Here is a 22,841-nt window from a genome sequence, read left to right on the forward strand (position 1 = left end):
ATGATGGTCCTATGGCTTGCAGAGTGCTATTTCAATGTTTTCATATCTTTGTGCTTCATTTTCTAATATGTGATCAGTTTTTGAGGAAGTTCCATGGACTGCTGAAAAGAAAGTATTTTTTTTTGGTGTGTGGGTGGGATGTTCTGTAGATGTCTATTGGGTATAATTGATTTATGACATTATTTAACTCCATCACTTCTTTGTCTAGTTTTCGCCTGGATGTCTGTGGTGAGGGTGGGGTATTGAAGTCATGCACTATCACTGTGTGAGGGTCAATATGTGGTTTTAGTTGTTGTAGTAGTGTTTCTTTTATGAACTTGGGTTCCCTTTGTGCTTAGTCCATAGATGTTAAGATCCTTTTGGTAGAATTTTTTCCTTATGAGTATATAGTGTTCTTCCCTATCTTTTGTGGTTATTTTTGTTTCAAAGTCCATTTTGTCAGATATTAAATTGACAACTCTAGCTTGCTTCTTAGATCCATTTGCTTAGAGAAAATTTTTTCTATCCTTTTACTCCGAGGTGATAGCTGTCCCTGGTGATAAAGTGTGTTTCTTGGATGCAACAGAATAATGTATTTTTATTGTAGAATTAAGACTATTAATATTGAATCTTATTAGTGAGTAATGTTTATTGCCCATTTTTGTTATGGTATATACTTTTCTTTCCTCTTTTGACTGTTCTGGGATTATTTATTCCCTGTGTCCACTTTAGTGTAGTTAACTTTCTCTTCAGAATGAAGTTGTTCTTCTAGTGCTTTCTGTACAGCTGGATTTCTAAACAGTGCTTAAATCTAGTTTTGTCGTGGAATTCTCTCTCTCCCTCTATTGTGATTTAAAGTTTTGCTGGGTATAGTAGTCCGGGCTGGCATGTGCAGTCTCTTAGAAGGTATAGAACATCTGTCTATCCAGGCACTCTGGCTTTCTGAGTCCCTATTGAAATACCAGGTGTTAGTTATAATAGGGTAGTCTTTCTATGTGACTTGATCTTTTTCTCTTGCTGATTTTAATATTCTTTCTTTGTCCTGTGCATTTTATGTTTTGATTATGTGTTGTTGGGAGTTTTTTTCTGGTTCTGTCTATTTGGTACTTGGTATACCTCTTGTACATTGATAGGTATCTTTCTTTTGGTTTGAAAATTTTTCTTCTATGATTTTGTTACAAATATTTTCTCTACCTTTGACCTAGGTTCCTTCTCCCTTCTTGTTCCAATTATTCATAGATTTGGTCCATAGTGTCCCAAATTTCCTGGATGTTTTGTGTCTGAGGTTTTTTTTTTAATTTAGTATTTTCTTTGATTGAACTGTCCATTTCTTCTACAGTATCTTCAACAACTTGAGATTCTCTCTTCTTTGTCTTTTAATATATATATATATATATATATATATATATATATATATATATATATATATATATGATACATGTTTGAATTAAGCCAAAATGATAGCATCATTCATACTGGTATTCCTTCCTACAGCAGAACATTTTTATTAGTTAGTAAGTATGTATCTTTTAAAGTTTTTATCTTTAAATATTTTTAGTTTTTGAGAATTTTATGCAATCGTACAGTGGTTTTTTTTTTAGCATATCTATCCACTACTACTGCCCTTCCATTCTTCCTAGTGCCCCTCCCTTCTATCTTCCTCCTAACTTCATAGCCCACAGAAATATATTTTCAGAACAGTTTGTGGCGTAGCCATTTAGCAAAATAATAGTAGTAGGCTCATGTCTGGTATCTATGAGCTCACTGATCATAGATTCTTGAAGAGATTTATAATAGCAGATGTGTACTTCCTCCTAAGGAGTGGGCCTTGAATTGCATAAGAAAGTGCTTGCTTTCCTCTGGATCCTTCATGACACTATTGCATCCATAAGTAGAGCTCAGAGCTGGGTAAAGACTCTTGCCTTTGGTTTCCCAGAAGCCCGCAAAGCACCTTCCAGGGCTGTGAAAGCTAACCACCTGGGAAGTAGCTGCTTGATCAGTCACAACTGGATTTCTTCAAGTCCCATGACCAAATGGGTGGTATCTTTTGCAATAGGGTCTTACCATGCACTGCTGATGGGCAATCAAGAGGAACAGCAATATCCTACAGGGTCCTGGGGTTTTCTGTCTACTTCCAACCAACCAGTTGAGTAGACGTAGACCTCACCTGGCACTGGACTCTTTATTTGGCAACTTATGGCTACTTGGAGGAGCATTATCCTCTCTTTAGGGTAACTCATTTATATTTATGTGTGTGAATAAATGTGTGTGTGTGTGTGTGTGTGTGTGTGTGTGTATGAAGTTTATAAAACAATGTTTTCCATATGGCTTTTTTTCAAGAATCCTGTTAGCTATCCTTTCCATTCCCTCTCTTCTGGCCTACAGTGCCATCATCTTCTTCACTTAACCCCCATATGTTTTAATTTCTTCCTTCCTATGATCTATACTCTATCCACCTTATATGTCTTTAGATGTTGCTCTGTTGTTGCTTTTAAGGCTCTCTTTGGCTTTTGGAACATTTATACCATTTCTCTGGGGTTGAAAATTTTTTAATGTACTATACTGATTTTATGGATTTTGCATATATAAATGGTTTTCATAAAATTGTGAATTTCTTACTATTAGTTATTAAAATATTATCCTGACATCTCTTTTCTTGTTTCTTATATATCAGTATGCTTAGTGACATTATATTTTGTGATTCTTTTTAGTTTTCTCTGTTTTAGTTTAGAAGCCCTTTATCTATCTAAATGTTTGCTGATTGTTCCTTCCTGTAGCTTAAGTCTACTATTGTGCCTCTCTAGTAAATTTTTATTTTACTTATTATACTTCATATTTTTGGGCTTGTAGTTGTTTTATGACTAACATTTAAGTCTTTCTTTGACCCTAGATGGGCTCTTCATAGCTATTCTATTTTTGATTCTCCTGCATAAAGAGGATGGCCTGTGATTTAGAGATCCATGAAGCTTCCAACTTATCCTTAATTGCTTACCACAAAATACTCACTTTAAGTAGCTGGGTGTGGTGTTGTAGGCTTGTGATTTCAGCACTCAGGCAGCTAAAGCAAAAGAAGTAAAAATTCAAATGCAGCTTGAGCTGCATATTGAGATCCTGTCCCCAAGCAAAACAACAAAATGAAACAAGAACAAAACAGCAAAAACAAGACCTGGGAAATTGGCTCAGGAGGTAAAATGCTTACCATGTAAGTGTCAGGGTTAGAGTATAAAATACCAGTGCCATGTAAATGGCAGGCAGATGTGATAGCTTATATAAGCAAGCTCTGGATTTAGGTGAGAAATTGGCTCAGGAGGTAAAATGCTTACCATGTAAGTGTCAGGATTAGAGTATAAAATACCAGTACTATGTAAATGGCAGGCAGATGTGATAGCTTGTATAAGCAAGCTCAGGATTTAGGTGAGACACTCTGCCTAAAGATATCAGGTTGATAGAGATGGAGGAAAATACCTGTTGTCAGCCTATGGTCTCCACATGTACCCTTGATATGCATCTTCACATATACGTGTACCTACATACTTTGAACATGCAAACATGCACACATACTACAAACACCCCCCATAAAATACCCAACTACACATGCACATACACACACAAAAAAAGAAAACCCTGGGATATCTTCATTTTCTGAGAGTACCTATAATCTCAAACTCCTTTATGAGAAGCTGTGGAACTCTGAATTTTTGTGGTCTTCTCTCCATAGAGTGAGAATCAGGGTACCAATGGTTATCATGGTTGGGGATAATGAAATCCTTTTCTCATGCACTGCAAGATCAGGACAATGTATGGTGGCAGCAATCATTTGTCTCCTTGGCCTCCTTTTCCGTGCCTGGAACCTGTGCCCTAGGGACCTGGCACAGGCATGACTGTATCCCAGTGATCCTCACTCATTGTTTATGATTAGGGTACTTTCTTTGTTAAAAGATTTGTTTTTGTCTGCAAATTTCAATATGTTAATTTTTTTTACCACTGAGTAGTACTCCATTGTGTAAATGTACCACATTTTCCTAATGCATTCTTCAGTGGAGGGCCATCTAGGTTGTTTCCAGGTGATGGCTATTATGAATAATGCTGCTATGAACATGGTTGAATAAATGTCCTTGTGATATGATTGAGAATCCTTTGGGTATATTCCTAAGAGTGGTATTGCTGGATCCTAAGGTAGTTTGATTCCTAATTTTCTGAGAAATCACCATACTGATTTCCAAAGTTGCTATACAAGTTTGCAATCCCACCAGCAATGGAGTAGTGTTTCCCTTACCCCACATTCTCTTCATTGTAAGCTGTCATCAGTGTTTTTGTTCTTGTGTAACATGAAGGGCCAGGCCTGCTTGTTGGGGTTTCTGTCCCACCCGGTACCCCACAACTGTTTAGCCCCAAAGAAAATCACACATAGGTCTCCCTAAATTATAAGCTGATTGGCCCATTAGCTCTAGCCTCTCACTGGCTCTCACATCTTGATTAACCCATCTTTCTGATCTATGTTAGCCATGTGGCTCAGTACCTTTTATCAGTGGGGCAGATCACATCCTGCTGCTTCAGTGGTCTGGGCAGGAGTGGGAGGAATCAACTTCCTCCTTCCCAGAATTCTCCTGTTCTCATTACATCATTTCTGCTTCCTGTCTGCTTTTCCCGCCTATATTTCCTGCCTGGCCAATCAGCGATTATTTATAACATGATTGACAGAATACAGACAATTCTCCCGCACCATTCTTGGCCATTCTTACAGGTATAAGATGGAACCTAAGGATGTTGAGCTTTTCTGTAAGTGTCTTTCGGCCATTTAAGATTCATCTGTTGAGAGTTCTGTGTTTAGGTCTATGCCCCCCTTTTTATTGCGTTACATATATTTTTTGATGTCTAGTTTCTTAGAGTTTTTTGTATATTTTGGATATCAGTACTCTGTCTGATGTGGGGTTGGTGAAGATCTTTTCCCAATTTGTAGGCTGCTGTTTTGTCTTGTTGACCATGTCCTTTGCTTTCAAGAAGCTTCTCAGTTTCAAAAGGTCGCATTTATTAATTGATTTATTAATTGTTGCTCTCAGTGTCTGTGCTACTGGAATTATATTTAGGAAGTGGTTTCTATGCCTATGTGTTAAGGCTACTTCCCACTTTCTAGGAAAAAAACATACAGAGTGCAGTAACCCAGACACAGAAGAAAAATATATGTACTCACTCATAAGTGGCTTTTAGACATAAAGCAAAGAATAACCAAGCTATAGTCCACAACCCCAGAGAACCTAGACAACAAAGAAGACCCTAAGAAAGAAATACAGGGATCTGCCTAGAAAGGAGAAAAGACAAGATATCCTGAGTAAATTGGGAGCATGGGGGCAAGGGGGAGTGTGGATGGGGAGAAGGGAGAAAGGAAAGGAAGAGGGGAAAATGTATTGCTCAATTAAAAGCAATAAAAATCATGATTTTACATAAAAACATTTGTTTTTTATGTATATGTGTGAGAACATGTATATATGTATGTATATCACATGTATTCCTGGTGCCCATGGAGGTCAGAAGAGTATGTTAGATCCACTGGAACCGGAGGTGCAGACAGTCATAAGCTGCCATGTGGATGCTGTGAATTGAATCCAGGTCTTCTACAAGAGTAGCAAGTTCACTTAACCTCTGTTTTAGCCCCTAGAGTACTTTCTAGAGACTCTAAATGATTATTATGTAAAAAATAAATTTCTCTATTTATGGCCTGATTTGCTGTGATAAAAGATTCATGAAGCTCTTTTGGTATCACCTTTTCAAACATATCTCTTCTGATTTAGTGATGTCCTTGATATAAAAGAAATGTACTAAAGCAGTTTGATCAGGCTTTCCAAATGACAGTACTATTTTTCTTTCCAATCTGTAGTTCTTGTACAGTTACTTAGATTTCCCTTTTACTCTTTCACGTGTCACTGAGGTATAGGTGCACAGCTTTTGGAGTACACCCAGCTTTCACCTGCCATATGCCCTTGGAATCAGCTGTTTTCTCTTTCTGTGGTGTTTTTCTGTCTCCCATTTGCACAGATTCCGTCCATGTTTCTTCCCTGCATCCTTCTGGAGCACGTTTATCACAAGGTCCTAGTCCATTATGTTCAGAACAACTCCCCCTCTTCTATTTTATCACCACTAAATCCTTGTCAAGTACTTTTTATTTGTTTATCTTTTGTTCCATAACACTAGCAACTGAGACTCCACACAGAGGGCTTTGTAAGTTTGGTGTGCTGTGGTATTCCTAGAGGCACATGGTGACTTGCAGATAATAGACTCCCCTCTTTCATGTGTTGTTAGGAATGGAACCTAGGACCTAATCCACGTGAACACATATTCTACAATTGAGTGATGCCCCCAGGGCACATAGGAGACTTTTAATAAATATTTCTAGAATGAGTAAATGGGTTAGGCTCTGACAATTTTATGGATCTGGAGACCAGAGCTATCCAAAAGGATTTTCTGAGAAGATGAAAATATTTTTATCTATGTTCTCTAATATGATAGTGACTGGGTTCATGAAGCCATCAAAGTCTGAAAAGATGGTTAATACAGTGAGGAACTATGTTCTTATATTAATTTAGATTAAAAACCCCAAATCTGAATGTGGCTACATAAGATCATAGTTTCTGAGAGCCATCTGCCTTGGCATGGGGTCTTTTCAAAGCTTATTTATTTTTAATTTTTTGAGAGTCATGAAAACGAAAGTTTACTCCAAGAGGAACATTTTATTAGCGTTTAAAAGAAAAACTCGAGGCAGACAAGTTGTAAATCTCATCAGCTGCCCGGAGGAGGAGAATGAAGAATGGAAAAATGCCATGCTGTTTTAAGCCAACATGGAGGTCAGCCACATGGCAGACAGTCACCCACACGGCACGGAGGGGAGCTTTAGAGAAAGCACCAGACACAGCCTGCTTAACTTCTACCAAAGAAAGAGACAGAGAAAAGAAAATGGAAGTTACACTTTTCTTTCAGAAAGGTGGGGCAGACTCAGCATAAGCTCCTGGTGGCCGGTAAGGACTGCATTTGGGGGTAGGAAAAGTTTTATTATTATTTTTATTTATATTCATTAAGTTACTGTCAGTGTTGCTGCCATTTTCCCACATATTGTGTGTACTCTAAGTTTCTTGGGTCTTTACGGAAACTCCCTTTGCTTATAATTATTGTGGATAAACAAGCCTGGGATTCTGGGGAATTGCCTACAGATGATAGCACATTCTAATTTTTCCCTGCTTCAGAAACAAACAAACAAACATCTCATTGTCTCCTCGTTACCTCTTTTGTATGGGATACTTTACTGAATTATGGACTTCGGTGTATCCAGTTTTCTGCAATAAAAGTGTGACATGTAATATATGGAAGAATTTTGAAGACATTATACTAACCGAAAGAAAACTGTGATAAAAATACCAATTGCAGGGCTCCGAGTATAGTTCAATTATTGGTGACTTACCTACTGTGTCTGAAGCTCTGGGTTTGATCTCCAGCACCACAAAGTAGCATCAAATGAGGTAGGGTTTTATTTGTATAAATTTTCTCTATTTGGGTAATACACAGGGAATCTAGATTAGTGGTAGTCTATGGTAATAGATTAATGGAGGGTGTGGTATTTCTTTCCTAATTAGAATGATGACTGTCCCAATATGGCCATGGGTATCTTTCTATAAAAATACACTTAAAGCGTGTCAGTTATAATCTAGATACGTTTGTGTTCACACATTTTCTTGAAAATGTCTCCCTTCTTGTTCAATAGAATTCAGTTTAGAAACCATATTTTTTCTTTTTTATTTATTCTTGTCTCTTATATTACATCTTACCTCAGTTTCCCCTCCCTCATCTCCTTCTAGTCTCTCCCCTTCTACTTCCCACTCCCACAGGTTCTGTGGCAACTTTACCTCAGCACATCTAGCATGCAGGATAAATTGTAGGTCAAATGGTTTGTAGCTGGGTTGGTGTTCCAGTTCCTCTGCTGAAAGACTTGCCTGGTTACAGAATATAATCTGTTTAAGACTCTGTATCCCCCATTACTAGGAATCTTTACTAGGGTCACCCTCATACATTCCAGGGAGCTTCCATTGAACTAGGTTTCTACTTTGCCCCCCACAAATGTCCCCAGTTCCAGTCATCTCTCCCCGTACTCCCATTCCCACTGCTGCCAATCCCTTCTGTTCCCATCCACCCCCTGCCTCCAGTCTATCTGAAAAATCTATTTATTTCTTCTTCCCAGGGAGATTCATGCATCCCCCATTGAGTCTTGCTTGTTACTTTGACTCTCTGGGTCTGTGGATTGTATATGATTATCTTTTACTTTATAGCTAATATCCTTAGAAGTGAGTACATACTATTTTTGCCTTTCTGTTATTGGGTTATCTCACTCAGAATGATTTTTTTCTAATTCTATTCTTTTGCCTGCAAATTTCATGATGTATTTTTTTTAACAGATGGGTAATACTCCATTGTGTAAATATACCACATTTTCTTTACCCATGTCTTGAGGGACATCTAGGTTGTTTCAGTTGCTTGCTCTTATGAATAAAGCTACAATGAACATAGTTGAGCAAGTGTCTTTGTGGTAAGACTGAGGGTCCTTTGGGTATATGCTCAGGAGTGGTATAGCTTGGTCTTGAGGTAGATGGATTTCTGATTTTTCTGAGAAACCACTACACTGATTTCCAAAGTGGCTGTACAAGTTTGCACTCCCACCAGCAGTGGAGTAGTGTGTTCTTTGTTTCACATCTTCTCCAGCATGATCAAAAACTTTTTGATCTTAGCCATTCTGACAGGTATAAGATGGATTTTCAGAGTTGTTTTGATTCGCATTTCTCAGATTTCTAAAAAAGTTGAACATTTCTTTAAGTGTAGGTGTTTATTAGCAATTTCAGTTTATTCTGTTGAGAATTCTGTTTAGATCTGTACCTCATTTTTTAATTGGATTATTTTATTTGTTGATGTCTAGTTTCTTAAGTTCTTTACATATTTTTGAAAATTAGCCCTATCTTAAAGTTTCTATTGCTGTGTAGAGACACCATGACCATGGCAATTTTTATAAAGCAAAGACATTTAGTTGAGGTGGCTTCCAGTTTCAGAGGTTTAATCCATTATCATCAGGGTGTGACTTGGTGGCATGCGGGCTGGGGAAGAGGTTCTACATCTTTACCCTTAAGCAAAAAGAAGTAGTCTGTGACATTGGGCATAGCTTGAGCATAGGGGACCTTAAAGAACACCCCCCACAGCGACATACTTCCTCTAACAAGGCCATACCTACTCCAACAAGGCCACACTTCTTAATAGTGCCACTTTCTTTGGAGGCCATTTTCTTTCGAGCCACCATTTTCATTCCTTTGGAGGCCATTTTTTTCAAGCCCTCTTTCGGATGTGAAGATCTTTTCCTGTTCTGTAGACGGCCATTTTGTCCTATTGTTGGTGTCATTTGTTTTCAGAAGCTTTTCAATTTCATGAGGTCCCTTTTATTAATTGTGGTTGTTAGTACTTTTACTATTGGTGTTCTGTTCAGAAAGTTTTCTCCTGTGCCAAAGCGTTCAAAGCTTTTCATCAATTTCTCTTCTATTGAGTTCAGTGTATCTGGTTTTATGTTGAGGTCTTTGATCCACTTAGATTTGAGTTTAGTGCAGGATGATAAATATATCTCAATTTACATTCTTATACATGTGGATACACAGTCAGATCAGCACCATTTGTTAAAGATTCTTTCATTTTCCAATGGATATTTCCGGCTTCTTTATCAAAAAATGGATGTCCATAGGCATGTAGATTTGCTTCTGGGTCTTAGATTCAATTCCATTGATCAACCTCTCTGTTTTTATACCAATACTGTGCAGTTGTTATTATAATAGCTCTCTAGTACAGCTTGAAATCAGGGATGGTGTTTCCTCCAGAAGTTCTTTTATTATTCAGGATTGTTTTAGCTATCTTGTTTTGTTTTTCGATATGAAGTTGAATATTGTTCATTATACATATGTCATTTTAATGGAGATTGCACTGAATCTGTAGATTGCTTTTGGTAAGATAGAATCCATATTTCTTAATGGGGTATCATGTGCCTCAGACTGGTCTTGAACTCACTAAAGTTAGAGAATGTCCTTGAATTCAAACCTTCTTACTTTTATCTCCAAGTGTTGGGATTAAAATTGTGTACCACCGCATTATATCTTGAACTAAACTTTTTAGTTCTTTATAATGCTGCCATATGCTCTCTATATTATATGCTACCATTATTTTAGTATGATGATAGCCAAGTGGGGGACTTGGATGTCTTCATTTCCTCAGTTGAATTTTATTTTTCCTTTGCATTCTTTGAATAAATATGGCTGCCATTTACCATAGTTTACTCTCTCTACAGCGTGTTCTACATATTGGAATAACCCCTTTGTTATAGCTCAGTCTTTCTTTCTGCTATCAGGTATCCGAACCTGAAGCCACAAAATTTTGTTTGACTGTTAATTCACTAAGTTTGGTGGCTATATATTTCTGATTTCTTATCCATATCTTTATTTACATGTAATTCATGTTCATTGTATTCCTATGTTAATAAAATTATACATATACATGCATATGTATAAATAGTTATCATTAGTATCTGTAAGTCGTTGACTGTAGGCCCCTTATGGATACAAAAGTCTACATATTTTGTTATCTCTTGTATATGAAATAGTATAGTATTCATACAAACCTATGCATGCCATTGTTTATGCTTTAAATCATCTCTAGAATTCTTACAGTACATAGTATAATTTAAGTCCTATGTAATTAGTTGTTCCTTTGTATTGTTTAGCAATGACAAGGGAAAAGTGTGCATAAGTTTGATAGAGATGCAATTTCAGTGAATATTTCTGGTTCAGAGTGGATTGACTCCACATGGAATCCATAGATACAGCGTTCTTTGTATATGCATGTAGTAGTTTGAATAAAAATGGCTCACATACTTGTTGTAAAAGCCTGCTTGTTTGTTCCCGACTGCTCAGCCCCAAAATAATCACACAGAAACTATATTATTTGCAATACTGCTTGGCCAATAGTTTAAACGTATTTCTGGCTAACTCATATCTTAATTAATTCATCTCCATTAATCTGTGTATCACCATGAGGCTGTGGCTTACTAGGCAAACTTATGGTGTCTGTCTCCGGTGGGGCTACAAGGCTTCTTGATTCCGCCTTCTTTTTCCCAGTATTCAGTATAGTTCCCACCCCCCCAGCTTAGCTAAGTTCTGCCTTGATATAGTCCAAAGCAGTTTCTTTATTTATTAATGGTAATTACAACATGCAGAGGAGAATCCCACATCACATAGTCTTATACATTTTAATGATTGGTTGTTAGGGAGTTGTTATGGGAGCTCGATCTATTTAACCAATGGCATTTGGGGTAACAAGCCCTATGGGCATGGTTTTCTCTGAATACATGACAAGATAAAACTGAGGGGAGGGTCGTCCAGTCTCTTTCTTGGGTGCTTAGAGCCAGTGCAAGCAGTGGAAAAGCACTTGGTCCTTTTTACCCTTCAATAGAATGGCAGAACACCAGCATCTGGATGAGCAGTGGTGTCTGTTTTGTTCTGTATTTGTGAGTTTGTTTGTCCATTTTACCCCTTAATAAATTGTTAAATAGATTCTTGTGAGTTATCACTTCACCTGGAACCCAACGTGGTCTGATCCCAAATGACTGAGCTGAGGCCTACTGCCACACGTGGCCAACCTGCTCTTTACCAGACAGTCAGGTGTCTTTGTCACTTCTAGAGTTTTAGAAGTTGCTTACAATGCACTTACTGTTTACTAAGGTATTTTAAATCCTTATGGGGTCCTTGATGGAGTTGAAGACTAGATAGTTATAATTTTCCTTCATTATGATAAAAGATAAATTAGATATAAAACTTTAGACTCATGAAGATAAAATAGACAATAGAATATTTCCCTTAATTTTATCAAATACAAATAGACTGGATATTAGAACTAATTCTTACTTAATAACTGTTTTGTTATGTGTAATTTTACAATGTTAAAGTTAAAACCTTACTTTTTAATTAGACAGAAAAGGGGAAATGATGTGGGATGTTCTTCTGTACACTGCACATATGTGTTGCTTTTATTGGTTAATGAATAAAGATGATTTGGCCAATAGCCAAGCAGAATAGAGTCAGGTGAAAAAGCCAAACTGAATAAAAGGAGATGCCAACAGCTGCCAAAGGATAAAGATATCAGAGCATCACCACATGGTGATTCACACATTAATAGAAATGAGTTAATTATATATATATATATATATATATATATATATATATATATATGTTAGTATATATTATATAGGAACTAGCCAATAATAAGTCTGAGCCATCAGCCAAGCATTTATAATTAATATATAGCCTCTGAGTGATTATTTTATAAGCAACTGTGGAACTGGTAGGCAGCAAAGAAAAGCCTCTGGCTACAGGGAGTGGCACTACTTGGGAGAGATTAGGAGGTGTGACCTTGTAGTAGGTGTAGCCTTGTTGGAGGAAGTATGTCACTGGGGGTAAACTTTGAGGTTTCAGAAACCCATGCAAGGCACAGAGTCTTTCTTTTCCTGCTGCAGGAATTTTCAGTTATTTCTTCACCACCATGTCTGCCTGTGTGCTTCCATGGTTCCTGGCATGATGGATAATGGACTATACCTTTGTCTTCGTTAGGGTTTCTATTGCTATGAAAAGACACCGTGATCACAGTAATTATTACAAAGGAAAACATTTAACTAGGGTGACTTGTTTACAATTCAGAGGTTCAGTGCATTATCATCATGGTGGGACATGTCAGGAAGCAGGCAGATATGGTCCTGGAGAAGTAGCTGAGAGTCCTACCCCTTGCAGGCAAAAGGAAGTGGTCTGACACTAGGTGGTATCTTGAACATGTATGAGACTTCAAAGCCTATCTCCACAGTGATACACTTCTTCCAGCAAGACCACACCTCCTAATAGTGCCACTCCCTTTGCATAGGGCATTTTCCACATTCCACTCCCTGGGCCCCAAAGGCTTGAACTCATATCATAATGCAAAATCCATTCACTCCAACCTCAAAAGTCCCCAAAGTCTGTAACACTCTCAAACTTATTTAAAGTCTAAAGTTCTAAGTCTCTTCTGAGATTCATAAAATCTCTTAACTGTAATCACCTGCAAAATCAAAATCAAAAAGCATACTTCTAACATATAATGGACATAGGATATACATGACCATTCTAAGACACAGGGAAGGGAGCATAGTGAGGAAATACTGAACCATAGCAAGACTGAAAACCAGCTGGGCAAACTCCAAACTCTCCATTTCCATGTCTGTTGCTAAAAATGATCTTCAGATCTCCAACTCCTTTCAGCTTTGTTGACTATAATGCACTGCTTTCCCTTGGGCTGGTTCCACTCTCTGTTAGCAGCTGTCCTTGGCAGATAACCCATGACTCTGGCATTTCTAGTATCTTGAGGTTTCCAAGACAATCCAGGCTTCACCTTCATAGCTTCATGAAATGGCCCCGATGGGCCTTCATTCAGGGACACCTCTGACACATACCTGGAGAGCTTTCCTTAGGTATGGAAGCAAATACCATAACTCCTTTCTTCTATCCTTGATTCCAAAACCAGAACCATGTGATTCAAGCTTCCAATTTCTGCTGTTTGCTGGGCCTAAAATATGGCCACCTCATTCAACTACATCTTCACCAGCTTTCTGTTTTCCATGATTTTCTTCACTGCCTAAGCTTCTAAGTTCTAAGTTCTAGAACTTGCTCTGTAGAACAGGCTGTCCTCATAGTCAGGGATCTGCCAGCCTCTGCCTTCTGAGTGCTGGGATTAAAGGTGTGTGCCAACACACCTGGCTCTAAGCTTTTCTTTAATTTTTTTCATATGTTGGAAACTTAGCTGGGGGGTGTTGTTGTACTGAGGTCACCTTTTATCACACTTATTAATCTGTTTATCTCCTTGAACACATCCTACTTTTTGGTACTCCTTTTCTCCTTAAATTTTACATTTGGTAATTTACCCTGCTCAGCTTGCTCCTTTTCATTATAAATCTTCATTAGAGTTAAACCTAGTAACTACATAACAGAGTCTATACTTGGCCATTTTGAGATTTTTCATTGCCAGTAAAATTAATCTGAAACTCTTCACTTTAGCCTTAGGCAGACTTAGGCAAAAGGCAGCCACGTTCTTCACCAAAATATCTGCAGAATGATCTCTAGGCCACATATTAATATTCTTCTCCTCTGAAACTTCTTGAGGTAGTCCTCACAGTTTATCAAATTGGACTCAGCACCGCTCTCTTCCATACTCCTACTAGTATGCTCCATTAAGCAGGGCTTATTCCATGCAAAGAACCAAAGTTCGAGTTCTGCAAACAAAAACATATTCAGGCCTATCACAGTAGTACTCAAGTCCCTGGTAATAACTCCTGTCTTAGGGTTTCTGTTGCTGTGAAGAGACAACATGGCCATGACAGCTCTTTTTTTTTTGAGGACACATTCCACATTTTATTTACATTTTAAGACTAACTTTGATCTGAAATCACATATCCATACACCAATTTCCTTTTCGTTGCTTCACTTAAAACCTCTAAGCATGTTTTATTAAACAAAGACTGTAAACAAATATTTATCATGTCTGTTACATGGAGCAAACGGGAACAGCTTTTAACAGATTCATCAATACCCCCAAACATCTTTTTATTATAAATACAGGTATCAAAACAATCCTGAAGCTATATGATGCTATAGTAGTCAGCACCCAAACCTGCACCGCTTCGAGTTAACACATCTGTGACTACTCATTATACCTGCTACTGTAAACAGTTCACTGTAGTCTAAGGACGATGGATAAAGCATGCCATTTCTGCTCTTCCGTCTTGAGACTTTATTGTTCAGAAAGACAAAAGTTTCCCCTGCCATCTGACACTCCTTTGCCTTGCTCTTGTCTTGAAAACCTGAATTCAATTTTGAATACTTCAGGCTCATGTTTAAATGACAGTGCTTTAAGAAGAGAAAGAAAAATTGTGCTGCACTTCTCCTGTTACCTGAAAACATAATAGGTGTACATATATTAAATATATTCTTACACCTGTCCAGGTCATATTTACCAGCTGGAATTCTTTTACTTAATGTGTGGGTATTTTGCATGGTGATATTTAATAAAGACTAACATGAGTAGAAGGTTGTTGATTTAAGACAAGTTTGAGATACACTAAAATCAGTTGTACGTTTGTCCTTCTGGGGGTCGTGGAAGCTTCATATTTTCTTTGGACACCATTAGACATCTTAGCTCTTGGAGGACAACTTTAATGCTATAGGAATTTTGCCATTTTGCTAATACTGGTATGCTTCGTGCATCCACCATTCCACTGGAATTATTGATCCCATTCATATCAATTTTTGTTACAAATCTAATGGATGGAGGAGCTTCTGGGTATTTAGATCCACAATCTACCTTCAGATTCTGTTTTCATAGTTTGTCCTTGGTGGCCCAATAATCATGCCTGTCCACCTTGTAAGTGTCATGTCTTCATCATCTTCAAGGCCCCAGCTAACCGTACCATCACCTACTCCTTTCTGTCCGTGAAGTTCTTCCAACAAGTGAAAATTCCGAGGAACTTTAACTCCTGTGGAGACCGCCATCTTCTCCTGCTACCACGCCATGACAGCTCTTCTAAAGGAAAACATTTAATTGGGGTGGCTCACTTACTGTTCATTATCATCATGGTGGGACACGGCAGTGTGCAGGCAGACATGGTGCTGGAGAAATAGCTGAGAGTCAGTCCGGCATCTTACAGGAAACAAGAAGTGGTCCGCCACTGGGCCTTATATTGAGCATATATGAGTCCTCAAAGCCTGCCTCCACAGTGACACATTTCCTCCAACAAGGCCACACCTACTCCAACAAGGGCACACCTCCTAATAATGCCACTCCCTTTGGGGGCCATTTCTTTTCAAACCACTACAACCACTGAAATGGTAAACCAGCCCCAATTAAATGCTTTGTTTTCTAAGAGTTGCTATGGTCATGATGTCTCTTCACAGTCACTAAGGCAACACATACATATGTGGAGAGAGCAAAAGAGACTTGTATGTCAGTATGCTTTCTAGCAATGTAAAATACGAATTAGGGAGTGTTAAAATGCACATGTGTAATATTGGACTGGACAGTGAACAGGGAGATGAGAGAAGGATGTATAAAGGGGGTTTTAGAGAAAATGGACACTTTGAATGTAGATAATGGATGTTAGTATTGTTTCAAATTAAAACATCAGTTCTGATTTTATTATTATTTTACTATTATTATTATTTTATTATTTGATTATTATTTCTGTACTATTATTCAAAAGAATATGTTTTCTGAGAAATGCACACTAAAATATTTAGGAGGAAAGTGATTATAATGTCTGCAATACATTATCAGGAAAAAACTATTTGTTGAGGATATGATAGCTCATGCCTATAATCGCAGAATTTAAGAATCTGAGATGGGGCCTATGATCTTGAAATTATGCTGTGCTCTATAGTAATACTCCGTGTCCAGTGGAATATAGCAGTGCATGTGTATAATCCCAGTACGTGAAGATAGAAGCGGGAGAATCACAGGTTCAAGATCATTGTTGACTATATAGCTTATATAGGCAAATCCGGCATACATGAGACTGTCTAAAAAAATCCCCCCCAAAACCCCAAAATAATTGTATATGTTTACATGTTCATATGTACTACACAGAGAAAATGAAGAAACTGTGTATTTTTTATATAATGGTAAAAGGCACAGTAGGAATTCTTTGGCTGTTTCTTAACTTTCATGTAAATTTGAAATATTAGAAACTACAGCCAAATTCTTTACATTGTCAACTTTTCAGTTTACCTTGAAGAAGTGATTTAGATAAAATTAGATTTTAAATGTTTTCCTTTCATAATCATTGCTTCAAAATTGTAGTTGTTGAACTTAGCTGATGTCCCAAATTTACCTGTATTTATGAATCCATTTCATCATCAGTATCTGACATCATCAGTCTGTTTTTACTGTTCATCCTCTTTAGTTGTAAGTAAACCATTTCTAGTTCAAGTTCAAATATACTCTGATTCTTTGAAGCTTCCTGGTGAAGGCTCAGTTGTTAATGCTACTGAACAATTTGCTTTTTTATTTTTTCTTTTATTTTTTTTATAAATTTATTTATTTATTAAAGATTTCTGTCTCTTCCCCGCCACCGCCTCCCATTTCCCTCCCCCTCTCCCAATCAAGTCCTCCTCCCTCGTCAGCCCAAAGAGCAATCAGGATTCCCTGCCCTGTGGGAAGTCCAAGTAACCCCCACCTCCATCCAGGTCCAGTAAGGTGAGCATCCAAACTGCCTAGGCTCCCACAAAGCCAGTGCGTGCAGTAGGATCAGAAACCCATTGCCATTGTTCTTGAGTTCTCAGTAGTCCTCATTGACCGCTATGTTCAGCGAGTCCGGTTTTATCCCATGCTTTTTCAGACCCAGGCCAGCTGGCCTTGGTGAGTTCCCAATAGAACATCCCCATTGTCTCAGTGTGTGGGTGCACCCCTTGCAGTCCTGAGTTCCTTGCTCGTGCTCTCTCTCCATCTGCTCCTGATTTGGAGCTTGAGATTTCTGTCTGGTGCTCCAATGTGGGTCTCTGTCTCTGTCTCCTTGCATCGCCTGATGAAGGTTAATATTCAGGAGGATGCCTATATATTTCTTTTATTTTTGAAATTGCGATATAATTAAAAACATTTATTCCTTCCCTTTACTCCCCCAAACCCTTCCACATACCTCACTTAGTCTCTTTTAAAATCATGGCTTCTTTTTTCATTCATTAATTGTTGTTATGTGCATATATGTATATACATGTATAGTCCTTGAAATAAGCTGCTCAGTCTGTATGGTGCTACTCATATATTTGCTCTCAGGGCTGACCAGTTGGTATTGGATAACCAATTGATGTGCTATTCCCTGGGGAAGACTATTTCTCCTGCTCTCAACATTCCATAGTTGCCTGTAGTTATTTGGGTAGGTTGAGACATTGTGACTTTTATCCTGTTCACTTTCGCATGTCTATTGCTGTTGTCCTTGTTCAGTTCATGTGTAAGCATTCATGTTGGTAAGACTTGATGGGTGTAGCTTTTGACATTACTAGGTGACACAATCAAAATAAACTTTCTGATACTCTGGCTCTTAACAATGTGTCTGTCCCCTCATCCCCCATGATCCTTAGGTGCAGGACTTATGGTTGTAAATGAATCCATGGGAAGTCGGCCCCCAAATTCTGCATGTTGATTGGTTGTGGTCTTCTGTAATTGTCTCCATCTGTTGCAAATACAATTTTCTTTGATGATGGATGGGAACTCCACTTATCTGTGGATATAAGGACAAATATCTGAAATGTAGTTAAGGGTTATTGGTTTAATAAAACTGTGGTTGCAAATTCTCCTCCAAGTTTCATGACTTCACTAGCTCTAGTTTTCACTACTGGGCATGATTTATTTATTCTATTATTATTATTATTAAAAATTCCCACCTCCTCCCCTCCTCCCATTTCCCTCCCCTTTTCCCTCCCTCTCCCTCTCCAGTCCAAAGAGAAGTCAGGGTTCCCTGCCCTGTGGGAAGTCCAAGGTCCTCCCCCCTCCATCCAGGTCTAGGAAGGTGAGCATCCAAACAGACTAGGCTCCCACAAAGCCAGTACATGCAGTAGAATCAAAACCCAGTGCCATTGTCCTTGGCTTCTCAGTCAGCCCTCATTGTCCGCCACGTTCAGAGAGTCCGGTTTGATCACATGCTCCATCAGTCCCAGTCCAGCTGGCCTTGGTGAGCTCCCATTAGATCAGCCCCACTGTCTCAGTGGGTGGGCACACCCCTCACGGTCCTGACTTCCTTGCTCATCTTCTCCCTCCTTCTTCTCCTCATTTGGACTTTGGGAGCTCAGTTCAGTGCTCCAATGTGGGTCTCTGTCTCTATCTCCATCCATCGCCAGATGAAGGTTCTATGGTGATATGCAAGATATTCATCACTATGGCTATAGGATAGGGCTAGTTTAGGCACCCTCTCTTCAGCTGCCCAAGGAACAAGATGGGGACAGCTCCTTGGACACCTGGAAACCCCTCTAAGAGTCAAGTCTCCTGCCAACCCTAAAATGGCTCCCTTAATTAAGATATATACTTCCCTGCTCCCATATCCACCCTTGTGCAACCACTTTGGAAATCTGTGACAGTTTCTCAGGAAATTCGGGATCAACCTACCCCAGGATCCAGCAATACCACTCTTGGGAATATACCCAAGAGATGCCCTATCATGCTACAAAAGCATTTGTTCAACTATGTTCATAGCAGCATTATTTGTAATAGCCAGAACCTGGAAACAACCTAGATGCCCCTCAATGGAAGAATGGATAAAGAAAGTGTGGAATATATATGCATTAGAGTACTACTCAGAGGTGAAAAATAATGACATCTTGAATTTTGCATGCAAATGGATGGAAATAGAAAACACTATTTTGAGTGAGGTAACCCAGACGCAAAAAGATGAATATGGTATGTACTCACTCATAATTGGTTTCTAGCCATAAAGGACTTTGAACCTATAATTCGTGATCCTAGAGAAGCTAAATAAAAAGGTGAACCCAAAGGAAAAATGTATAGTTATCCTCCTGGATATTGGAAGTAGACAAGATTGCCAGGTAAAAGTTGGGAGCTTGGGGGGTGGGGGTAGGCTGGGGGTAAGGGGAAATGGGGATAGATAAGGGAGAAGGGTAGAATGGGGAGAGTTTGGGGGAATGGGACCATGGGGATGGAGGAAGGATGGATTTACTTATTCTTAACTAGGGCTCATGTCCAATTAGAAAATTGTTGGTTACTTCAAAGGATTATATGCCACTGTCACACCCTTAGGGTTACTGGTTACTGTGCCATGCTGGTCTTTTATGTGGTTCATAGGAGTCATATCTGTGTAGCACTATTAGACAATTTCCTCCTTTGGAAACTTGTGATAAGTGCTTTCTGGTACCATGAAAACTAGTCCTGGGGGGGGGGGCAACGAATTCATGCCAGTTCCAGTCAGGGACTTCTGGGCCAGAATTTATTTTTAATTGTAAACTATTAATAAAATGTTCAGTGCCATTTGTAGTAGCTGCTACTATTATGTCCAGATATTTTGAATACCTCTTCAGAATAATTATAAAATGACTATCATGTGTTAATATTGTATTCTTCCTTGTTGACATAGAATTCATATGCTAAGCATTTTTAACGTGAGCAGCTGAGTAGCATTTAGCACAACAGCAGTGCTCTCTAGGCATCATGCCTACCTAATTTCAAAACGTTTCCATTGCTCTTGGAAGTCAGTGTCATACCAGTTGAACAGTGTGGCCTTTTCCTTTCCCTGAGAGCCATTGATCTTTTTCTTTTTTGGTAACTATTTTGTTGTGTTTAGACAGGGTCTCTCTTGGGAACCCAGGTCTTGCCTTGAATTCATGGCAGTGTTCCCAGCTAAGCCAACCCAGTGCTAGGAATATGGATATGAGTTACAAAGCTTGTATTATTTCTACTCTTGTGATTTTTCTTGTCTCAATATTCTAGAACTTGATTGTGGCATGATTAATAAAAACTCAGAGAGAGAAATTGGGGTTCAACCTGAAGATCAAAAATGCAAAACGGCCAGCTCTTATCTCAACCTCAGTCCGAAATGGTGATCCTGCCTCCCAGTATCTCAGAATGAGACTCTGTCTGAGAACTGTCTCCTTCCATTTTCTATTCCTCTCTAGGGCTGGGATTAAAGGTGTGCACCACTACCACCTGGTTTCTATGCAAACTAACATGGCTACTGGGATTAAAGGTGTTTGTCACCACTGCCTGGTCTGTAAGGCTAACCATTGGGGCTGTTTTACTCTCTAATCTTCAGGCAAGCTTTATTTATTAAAATACAAATTAAATATCACTACACCTGATGATTTATATAGATGAATAATGCAATGGTGTAGAACAGTTTCCTTTCACTTGGAATATTGCTTATGAATTTTATGTACTTATTCGCCTACTTAGTATTTCATATTTTATGATTGATCTAATAATGCCTGGGTATGCTGTGAAGATTCTACAAGGTCAAATGCCGACCAAAGCCAAAGTACCTTAGCCTATTTTTAGTCCTTTTGAAAGACATTCATTGTCCACCCCTAAATCTAACCTAATACCTTTGTGACTGTCAAAACCTTTAAAATGTATTCTTAGTAAGCTGTCAACTTCCTCCAATTCAAAAGCTAAGAATGTGCTCAGATAGCATCTGAGGGCTGTAAAAGATTTCCCTTGTTTGGTATGTCCCAGCCACCTGACGCTTCCTCCAGTGTATTTAAAGTGTGACGATTTATGACTTTCTCTGTTGTGTCATTCCAATAACTTTATGGAAATGTTACCATGTTGTAACTTGGCATTTAAGGTAACAAAAATTGATATTCTTGGTCTGTGGTCATTGATATTTCACTCCAGAATAAACTATTTCTTATTTCTTTTGAAGTGAGAGCTGTGTTTTTGAATCGACACATCCATGATAAGCACTTGAGCTGTCTCTACCTTTCAGTGCTTGTTACTAGTGTGTGTGTGTACTCGTTTGCATCCCAGTTTCACTTCGTGAAAATTTGATTATTGTATGAGTGCTGTATAGGTGTGAGTATATGTTTCCATTTGTGTGAGTGTGCACATGGATGTCAGAAGAGGATGCCTAGTGTCCTTCTCTGTCACTCTACCTTATTCCAATTCTCTCATTGAACTTGGAGCTAGGATTCCAGACAACAAGGTTCAGAAGTCCTCCTGTGTCCATCCACTGCCCACAGTTTTGGGATTACAGACACATATGTTTACGCCCAGCTTTTATGTTGCTTCTGGAGCTTTGAACTTAGGTTCTCATGCTTTTGAGGCAAGCATCCTTACTTGCTTAGCTCTCCTCCCCCTTTTCACTATATATCTAGGAATTGAATTGCAGGGTCACATGTTAACTTGGTATTTTGCTTTTTAAAGGACTTGTTAGTGCTTTGCATAGGAGCTGAACAATTTTATGTCTATGATTTTGTGCATCTTTTTATGTGCTTGATAACTATTAGCATATCTTCTCTCCACTTGTAACATGAAGGGCCAGGCCTGCTTGTTGGGGTTCCTGTCCCGCCCAGTACCCCACAACTGTTAAGCCCCAAAGAAAATCACACATAGGTCTCCATAAATTATAAGCTGATTGGCCCATTAGCTCTAGCCTCTCACTTGCTAACTCTCAATCTTGATTAACCCATTTTTCTGATCTATGTTAGCCATGCGGCTCAGTACCTTTTTTTCAGTGGGGCAGATCACATCCTGCTACTTCGGTGGTCTGAGCAGGAGTGGGAGGAATCAACTTCCTCCTTCCCAGAATTCTCCTGTTCTCATTACATCATTTCTGCTTCCTGTCTGGTTTTCCTACCTACATTTCCTACCTGGCCAATCAGCATTTATTTATAACATGATTGACAGAATACAAACAATTATCCCGCACAACTTCCCTGTCTTGAGCCGCATGACTAACATAGATCAGAAAAATGGGTTAATCAAGATGTGAGAGTTAGCCAGTGAGAGGCTAGAGTTAATGGGCCAATCAGCTTATAATTTATGGAGACCTATGTGTGATTTTTCTCTGGGACTAAACACCTGGGGGGTACCGGGCAGGACAGAAAACCCCAACAAGCAGGCCCCCCTTCATGTTACATCTACTTTCCAAGTTTAGATTTTTTTTCAACAGGAATTTAAGCAGTAGGGCATATATGAAAGACTATGATGGTAAGAAAAGTTCTATTTGTAGAGAAATCTGAACCTTCAGGTTAATGGCTTCATACTACTGTGAATAATATATCTGA

The 22,841-nt window shown here is 38.7% G+C and overlaps 1 protein-coding gene and 1 pseudogene across 1 annotated transcript in view; one reads left to right on the plus strand and one right to left on the minus strand.

Annotated features, from left to right (window-relative positions):
* Positions 1–22,841, plus strand: part of Ophn1 (oligophrenin 1) — a 347,400-nt gene that overhangs the window by 241,361 nt on the left and 83,198 nt on the right. The window lies entirely within an intron of this gene.
* LOC142841766 (ubiquitin-conjugating enzyme E2 variant 2 pseudogene) lies at positions 15,187–15,612 on the minus strand (annotated as a pseudogene).

This window comes from Microtus pennsylvanicus, chromosome X (assembly GCF_037038515.1).
Source record: "Microtus pennsylvanicus isolate mMicPen1 chromosome X, mMicPen1.hap1, whole genome shotgun sequence".
Classification (NCBI taxonomy): Eukaryota; Metazoa; Chordata; class Mammalia; order Rodentia; family Cricetidae; genus Microtus; species Microtus pennsylvanicus.